General features: G+C 38.9%; 1 pseudogene; it reads right to left on the minus strand.

Annotated features, from left to right (window-relative positions):
* Positions 1 to 967: 967 nt before the first annotated feature.
* On the minus strand, positions 968 to 4,297 carry LOC139944446 (monocarboxylate transporter 12-like; annotated as a pseudogene).
* Positions 4,298 to 9,888: the final 5,591 nt, after the last annotated feature.

Here is a 9,888-nt window from a genome sequence, read left to right on the forward strand (position 1 = left end):
TGCATGGTGGAGATACAATCTAGTAAGGTTTGCAGTAACACCATACATGAGTAGGATTTGAAACTTTGCATGGTGGAGATACAATCTAGTAAGGTTTGTGCTAACACCATGTACTTGAGTAGGATTTGAAACTTTGTACAGTGGAGATACAATCTAGTAAGGTTTGTGCTAACACCATGTACTTGAGTAGGGTTTGAAACTTTGTACAGTGGAGATACAATCTAGTAAGGTTTGCAGTAACACCATGTACATGAGTAGGATTTGAAACTTTGCATGGTGGAGATACAATCTAGTAAGGTTTGTGCTAACACCATGTACTTGAGTAGGGTTTGGAACTTTGTACAGTGGAGATACAATCTAGTAAGGTTTGCAGTAACACCATGTACATGAGTAGGATTTGAAACTTTGCATGGTGGAGATACAATCTAGTAAGGTTTGCAGTAACACCATGTACATGAGTAGAATTTGAAACTTTGCATAGTGGAGATACAATCTAGTATAAGGTTTGCAGTAACACCATGCACATGAGTAGGATTTGAAACTTTGCATGGTGGAGATACAATCTAGTAAGGTTTGCAGTAACACCATGTACATGAGTAGGATTTGAAACTCTAGCAAAGTTCGCGGTAATACTAATAGTTCTATTTCGAACATCGAAGAAAAACCAATTTCAGCTCAGTTCTCCTATACACGTTTTAACCCTGCGATGCGCTGGCCCTGTCCGATGTACACGGCTGCTTCATCGGGTTGCAGCCAGTAGACCGAAGGATCAATGATAACTCGGTTTTAATAGGGATTTTACACTTATTTTCGAAGCTAACATAATTTTTGAAAATATACAGTTTAGAAAAAAATAACTTGTTTTAATTTTTAGCATTTGTTTCGTATGTTTCTACACTGTAAAACTATAACATTTGTTTGCACAGACCATGTCGATCGGGCCTGTCAGCGGATAGAAATTTAAAGGTTTTCACATGTTTTTGCAAAAAAGAAGAAAATAAGTTGATAATTAAAATATGTTTTTGATCTACTAGCTGCAGACCATTTGAAAGGGTTTAAGCATTGGAAGTTCAAGCGATTTAAATGCCAGTCTCTAGACGGTGTCTTTTTAACCACATCAGGTAGAGCAGTGCAAATAAGCTCAGTAGGTTCATTCCACCCATGATGAGGAATGCTAAGGTGTAGCTACCGAGTGTATCAAACACCAAACCTAGAACGGAAAACAAAACAGTGACAAAACAATGGTTACTGAAAACGATAAACAGGACTCGCTGTAACTTTAACAACGCTGCTCAAAAACCTGATAATAACACCATATTTTGAGGCCATAAATAATGAACATCAACAAAACGCCTACCTGGAAAGAAAAGCAATGCAGATCTCATCGCACCGCATTTGAACGCAATCCATCCGAAGGCGCTCCCAACTGATCCGCTCCGATCGCTTCTTTTGTGATGACGTCAAACAGTGTATACGTGAACGAATGGAAACACCCATAAATGAATACACTGACATAAATCTCCCAGCTAAATATTAAACATGGATCAATGAAATAGTAAGTGGACATCACACTGAGTGATATCAACATCCACACATTAGCATCTAGACCAATCTTGTCACAAGCAGAAACGGCTTGACCAACGAGTAAATGCCCTAATATCTTTCCAACACCAAAAACTAAAACGAAGTTAGCAGCATCGGTGGGCGAAAATCCCTTTGACATAGTGACGTGTGGTACAAAGTAGATCAACCACGCATACATACAGAAAAAAAACATGACAGAGGCGACTGTTATAAGCCAGTAACGGACTGATGTGAATAAGTCCAGAGGAAGATTCGTGGCGATTAAGTTACAAATGAAAGTACGATGAGATGATCGACTTTGTCGACTTGCTCCGTTATCTTGATCATCTACGACACTCTGTTTTCCATTGTCGACCGCCTTGTAGCCTCCATCTCGTGATTTCATTAGAGCGCCACACACGGTGAGATTGAAGAACAGTGCACCAAGTAGCATCATCGTTGCTCTCCAACCATAGAAGTCCAAAAGGAATTGCGTCAGAGGGGCAAAAATAATGTACCCCACAGAGCCACCTACACCAGCTATGCCTAACGCCGTGGAGTAATGTTTGTGGAAACATCGACCAATCAGATCCCTGGTTAATATACTGGCAATCCCAAGTGTGGGTCCTGAGGGGAAAAGAGTCACGTGTTGGTTAGAGAACTATAAAACAATTGCTATATAGTTTAAGATAATGTTCAAGTACGTTTTGCAGACTTTAATAGACTTTGCTGTCAAATTTAATCAAATGCTTGGACTTATCATTAACGGCACAAGATTTGGGCTCAATAAATGATAGTAATAATAGTGGCTTCTTATTTAGTGCGTATATCCGTCACCGGACCCGGTGACGCTCAAGGCGCTTTAACATACTGTCTTTGTCAACAATACAAGGTATGTGGGACTTCGTTTAAAGTATGAGACCTATTCCTTTAACATAGCAACATGTAATGGTTAACAAGGTGTTGTGGCGCAATGCAATATACTGCCAATCAAACCAGGAACACCGGGCCACATTTTCTCTTTTCAATAAGTGCACTGGGTTCTTTTACCTGCATTACAACACACGGGACCAACGGATCTACGTCCCATCCGAAGGATGAACCATCACGGTTAAGTGTATTGCTTAAGGACACGTGTCACGACTGGGACTCGAGCCCACACTCTACTGAACGGACACACCGGAGTTTTTAAATCCGGTGGTCTTAACCGCTAGACCATGACCGACACGCCACGCTGTAATCCTCTCCGTATATAAGGCGCTTACATAGTACTGCTACATTACTGCTGATAACCCCTGAATATATCTTGAACCTTCGAAACAGAATTTAGCGTAAGGTTTACTAAAAGCTCTCCGTACATCACTTTGAAGCGATGCCAGCTTAATATACTACTGTGTATTATACTATTTTTGTAAGACAGATTTTTGTTTCAATACAAAACTCACCTCCAATAACTGTCAGAACGACAGCCATTGTTGACAAACTGGTTGAAAAAGCTGAACAGATAAGCGATGCACACATTGCCACACCGCTGACCATGATGACGCATCCCTTAGTATTGGTGCAAACGGAGCTGTGGAAGGTATCAAACATTATGATGTGTCAGATCAAACGAACAGCCCGTAATGATGTTTCAGTTTGGTCATCAGGAAAGTTTTAGGCCTAAAACTCAGTGTTCTGCTAGCTCGACATACTGCTATGAAATAATTCCCCGGACAATTGAAGAAGTCAAAACGGTCAGTGAGAGAATAAAATACCGGGTGATTCGTAAAAAAACGCATTCATTGGATGGGAGCTATTTATATTATATATTTGGTTTGCGGTTCTTAGAGAACTGTCTTTCTTTATTCTACTACCGCGGAGTAGATTGTTTGTGTGTTCGGGAGACTTCTCAGTTCTGAAAAGCTGCTTTTTAACTATTACACGGGTGGATAGTTTAGAAAATAGGCTGGGAATACTTTAGCTATATTATTTTAAAAACAAGAAAAATCTTAAACAGATAATATTCATTTCTAATTAGGTCACGGATTTACTTTTACACCGGTGAAAGAATGGGGATGATTGACAGAGGCGTTCCAGAGATATTTAGACGTTTTTGCAGTGTCATATAAGCATTGTATCCCCATCAACTAACATCAGTGTACACCAACGTATTTTCGATATTTCGCATAAGATTTGCCATGGTGTGACAGGCGATATCGCCTTTTGGCGATAGTTATTTTTTTATTACTTTTATGCTCTCCTGGGCACCCCACTGTTGGTTTACTTTGTTTTCTTAAATATGTTTATATATGTACATGTGCTTGTAAATGTGATTGCCCGAATAAATAAATATTATTATTGTGTGACAGACCCTTCTTTTGACGGCAGGGCAAGGCCGACGTACCTGCTAGGTCACAAGTGCCGTCTATTAAAGCTATCATCCACCCAACCAGCCACGTTGAAGCACCGAATTGTTCCTGTAGAGTCGGTAGCATCACAGCCAGACTCTTTATAACACCGTTCCAGATCATGTTTATAGTAAACATTCCAAACACAGCGATGCATCCGATGTTTTTACCTTCTGTTACAATCTCATTGAAATAACTTCTTAAGAATAGGAACATTATTCTTTTGTCCCAAAATGAGGAGGTGATGCTTAAGTGATCTGGCTTTCGGTTTCATGCAAGCTGACTGTAGCCTTATGTTTCATCATTTAGAGAGCTGCTGAATCAGATGAGAGTACATTTTTTAACAGAGAATGGTAACGAGATGAGGCCCGACGAATGACCCCCATGAGCACACCTACTGGTGGTGCATGTTATGCAAATTTGCAGCTTTCAAGGGCTTCCTTTGTAAGCCTGATTTGTAAGCCTGATTTCATTGTAGCGTGGAGCTGCGTGTGTAGACAAAACTTTGTGAGATATGGCGGACAAAATGAAATTTGTGTGTATACACCTAAACCAAACAGAACACCCCTATCACGTCCGCCATACCTCAAAAAGGCATTGCGCTACCAATGTTTACATGTGATCACGTGACCTATATTATTATTATTATTATTTATTCAGCCATTTCAACAATACATGACAATACAAAAAATACTTCCAGATGGGCTCGGAGAAACAAAAGCAAAATAATTACTGTGGTCCATAGACCTGCCTCCCCACATCTGGTTGTAATACAAGTAATAAAACGAGTAATAAAATATGTATAAAGCAATTCATGTACAAAAAGATAGGAAAGTTAACTGTAAATAAAACATGTCTATGTACATCAAAATTTGGCAACTGAAACAAAAAATAATATAAAGCATGGACTATTTGAGATAGAACCAGTTTAAGTAGTGAAAAATTTGAGAAACTTGCACAGTGTTAAAACAAACTAACAACAAACAAAAACAGAAACATTCCTAAACACTTAAATAATGTAAGTAGAATGCAAATTAAATTTAAGTGACCAAATCTATAAAGAGAAAAGAAAATATCCATCAAAAATAATATGTAAATAAATAATTTTATGAGTAAATAAACAAATAAATTAATAAATAGAAAAACACAAAAATAAGTAAACAAATAAATAAACAAACAAATAAATAAATAAAAATACATAAATATTTAACTCCTTGAAATATAGTATAGGTTAAAAGTAAATTGTGAGATTGCGCATAGTTGTTATGAAACTGTAAAAGGATTAAGCAAAGGACCAGTTAAGAAATATGAGCTGTAGCTACACTATCTTCATGCATCAGAGCTTTGAAAAAGGATGGCAGAGAAGTTAAAATGGCACAATTGCGGAATTAGATTGGCAGAGCTGACCAGAGCCTGGGAAATATGTGGATAGCACTCAGATGCAAAGATTTAGTTCTGGCAAATAAATGTTTGAATGTTAAAGCGCTATCATATCTATGGTTACCAACAATGTTCTTATTAACAGATTCACATTTAATTGTAAAAAAAAGACACTTTACAACAAATGAGGTCATCAAACAATTACGGCGACTTGATAAAGAAGACCATTTTAAAGCACAAAGTCTGTCGGTATATGACATTTCTCCAAATCGTTGACCTAATATAAATCTAGTTGCACGCCTCTGGATTCGCTCAAGAGACTCCTCCTGAATCTGAGTTTTAGGCAGCCACGCAGGAATCCCATACTCCAAGATTGGAAGAACTAGACTCTTATACAAACATAGTTTAGCACTAACAGATGAATTAAATGCGACAGTCCTTACTAATCCTAGCATTCTATTTGCACGAGAAACAACATCCTTAACATGATCATTCCAAGTTAGCTGAGAATTTAAAGTTACACCAAGGTACTTAAATGAACTAGTAATGGATAATTGAGAGTGATCTAACATGTAAATGGGCAGCTGCAAATTACGTTTTCTAGTGACATGCATTACTTTATATGTAGCATTAAAAGTCATTCCATTGTTGGTACATCAGTTGCATAGGTCGTCTAGATCCTGTTGTAAAACAGTTACATCATTAATAGATTTGATTGATCGATAGATTAATATGTCATCAGCAAATAATACACAACTAGAATTTAATCCAAATGTAATGTCATTAATAAACAAGTTGAAGAGCAAGGGGCCGAGAACACTCCCTTGTGGTACGCCTGAATGAACATTGGCCCATTTAGATGTTTCCCCATGAAAGTGCACCCGTTGTTGACGGCCGACCAGAAAATCTTTGACCCATCTCCAAAGAGGACCCCTAATGTTAAACATAGTACTAAGTTTGGTAAACAAGTGATGGTGAGGCATACGGTCAAAGGCTTTAGACATGTCTGGGTGAGCAACGATATTCTCTCTTCTATGGACAATGGTAACCTTACAGCACTAGTCCTGCTAGACTTGAGTGCTGCTTTTGACACTGTTGATCATAACATCCTTCTCTCTCGGCTCCAGAATCACCTTGGCATAGAGGACACAGCCCTAGCATGGTGCAAATCGTATCTCCACAATAGAACTCAGCATGTATGTATTGGCACTGCGATATCCGACCCTGTTGTTTTGAACTACTCTGTGCCACAGGGGTCGGTACTCGGCCCGCAGTGGTTTACGCTGTACACTTTACCGATTCGTGACATCATCCTGAAATTTAATCTGAATTACCATGTGTACGCAGACGACACTCAGCTATACATCACGTTTAAATCTTCTCAAGAAAACGCCAATGCATCTATTGCAAGACTTGAGAAATGCATCCAAGAGATTCGACGTTGGACACAACAAAACTTCCTGAAGTTGAATGATGATAAGACAGAGTTCCTTTTATTTGGGTCACGTCAACAGTTAACTAAGGTTTCAGTGCCATACATCTCCATCGGTGATGCTCGCATAGCTCCCTCGCTGAAAGCTCGGAACTTGGGGGTTATTTTTGATTCATCGATGACACTTCAGCCACACATCAACAATATTGTTCGTTTATCATCATATCACATCAGGAATATAGGTAAGATTCGCAAGTACTTGGACAAAAGTGCCACTGAAAAGGTCATTCACGCATTTGTTCTCGTCTTGACAACGGCGATGCTCTTCTCTACAGTCTTCCTAACAACCAGATTTCCCGACTTCAACGGCTCCAAAATACTGCTGCCCGCATTGTGACACTGTCTAGAAAATCCTGTTCTATCACCCCCATTCTGAAACAACTACACTGGCTCCCTATCTCAACGTATCATCTTCAAGCTGATGCTCACTGTCCACAAAGCTCTAAATGGCAAGGCTCCCCAGTATATTTCTGAACTGCTTCAAGTTTACACTCCATCAAGGAATCTTCGATCAAGTTCCATGCTTCTCCTCATTGAACCCAAGTCTCGACACTCATGGGGTGACAGGTCTTTTTCTTCAGCCGCGCCACGCATCTGGAACTCTCTACCACTTAATCTTCGATCTTGTGTTTGTACCGCTAAATTCAAGTCTCTTCTCAAAACTTATCTTATGTCACAGGTTTTCAATGACTAATTTTTGTTGTGTCTGTTTTTCTTTGTGTTGTGTTTTGTTTTTGTTTTGTTTTTGGTTTTACTGCGCCTTGAACACCCAGCAGGGTGGATATGTGCGCATTACAAGTCTTATTATTATTATTATTATTTATGTCTAGAAAGACAGCATCTATCCTGGGTGGACTACGCTGGTCAAGAATAGAAGCCCAAGCATGGTGAACATTTAAAAGCTGAGTCACACATGATCTTTGTGCAACAAAACCATGTTGGCTTTCGTTTAGAAGGCCATTGTCACCAAGATGCATCTTCATACCATTAGACAATACTCTCTCCATCAACTTGCTTACCAATGAGGTGAGGGCAATAGGCCTGTAATTAGCTAGAAGGGAACGATCACCTGACTTAAAAACTGGAGAAATATTAGCAAGTTTCCAACTTTTAGGAAGTTGGCCGGTGACAAGAGAGATCTGGAATATTTTATGTAGTATGTGTATGTGATAGGATCTATAAAGGATCTATAGTGTTACGCAAAAACGTAGCAGGGTATAGAAAAACAAAGCTACACAGAAAAGACATTGGAAGACTCGTATGGACCATAATGGCCAAAATATGGCCAAAATATATTGCACAAGCATGAACAAAAACCCAGGAGAACCATTCTACTAATCATCACTGGCTGGTGAGTAGTGGCCATAAGGAGGCCAGATTTAAAAAGAGAAAGAACTTGTGAGTTTCTGAGGATGGGTGGAATTACATTCCAGGAATTGTAAATTCGATTCAAAAAAGTTTGCCTAAAAATACCAGTTTTACATTTTTTGGAATAAGGGTGGGAGAATCGGAGGATCTTAGATTATGGAAATCGGTGTTACGGAAGATGACCTTGTCATTAATTGTAATAGACGTCAAACTATGGAGGCCCTTGAAAAGGAGAGTGTCCTTGAGTTTGCGACGATTATCTGGGCTGAGGACGTGAGGAGGTTTAATTCTTTCAAGCGCTCGTCATACGAGGCAGAACTTCTCAGAGCAAACTTGATGGCACGCCTCTGAACTTTTTCACATGCATTGTTCAGGCCTTTAATAGCATGAGGGACCCATATTCCAAAATGGGTCTGAACGGTTGGTGGACACTAGTATGGCAAGCCATATGCCCAATAATTCGACAAACACTGTTTATCACTGATAAACACTGTTTATCGCCGATAAACACTGTTTATCGCCGATAAACACTGTTTTTCGACTGATAAACACTGTTTTTCGAGAAAACTATGTTTATCAAGCGATAAACACAGTTTTTCGAGGTGATAAACAGAGGTTTTCGATAAACCATGTTTATCATGTGATAAACATGGATTATCGAAAAACAGTGTTTATCGGTCGATAAACAGTTTTACGCCGACGCCAGATGCCCAACAATTCGATAAACAGTGTTTATCAAGTGATAAGTTTATCGAGAGATAAACACTGTATATCGAAAAACTATGTTTATCGACACAGTTTTACGCCGACGCCAGATGCCCAACAATTCGATAAACAGTGTTTATCAAGTGATAAGTTTATCGAGAGATAAACACTGTATATCGAAAAACTATGTTTATCGACACAGTTTTACGCCGACGCCAGATGCCCAATAATTCGATAAACTGTGTTTATCGAGTGATAAACAGAGTTTATCAAAAAACTCTTCATCAAGTGATAAACAGAGTTTATCGAATTATTGAGCATTTGGCGTTGGCGAATAACTGTGTTTATCAAAAAACTATGTTTATCAAAAAACCTTGTTTATCAAGTGATAAACTGTGTTTATCGAAAAACTCTGTTTATCGACCCGATAAACACTGTTTTTTGATAAACCGTGTTTATCAGTAGATAAACCGTGTTTATCACCTCGAAAAACCCTGTTTATCGCTTGATAACCCTGTTATCGCTTGATAACCCTGTTATCATTTGATAAACGGTGTTTTTCGAAAAACTATGTTTATCACCTCGAAAACTGTGTTTATCGTTTGATAAACATAGTTTTTCGATAAACAGTGTTTATCATTTGATAAACAATGTTTATCTCGAAAAACAGTGTTTATCGGTCGAAAAACAGTGTTTATCGGCGATAAACTGTGTTTATCGGTGATAAACAGTGTTTATCGAATTATTGGGCATATGGCTTGCCATACACTGGTGCTGCAAATAGTGTTTGTCCTTATCTGCAATTCTGACACTGCAACTCTTCAAAAGCGTTAGTTTATTTACTCTATCAAGACGCCCATTGTTGAAGCCTCTGCTTTTGTTGGATACTCAGGGGGACCCATGAACTCAAAGTGACTGTGACGTCGGACCACCAAAAGAATCCTTTGTGTCTGTGCGTGTGGCGTGTCCGTGGGGAATCCCCCAGCGCAC

The sequence above is a fragment of the Asterias amurensis genome, chromosome 11 (genome assembly GCF_032118995.1).
Source record: "Asterias amurensis chromosome 11, ASM3211899v1".
NCBI classification, from domain to species: domain Eukaryota; kingdom Metazoa; phylum Echinodermata; class Asteroidea; order Forcipulatida; family Asteriidae; genus Asterias; species Asterias amurensis.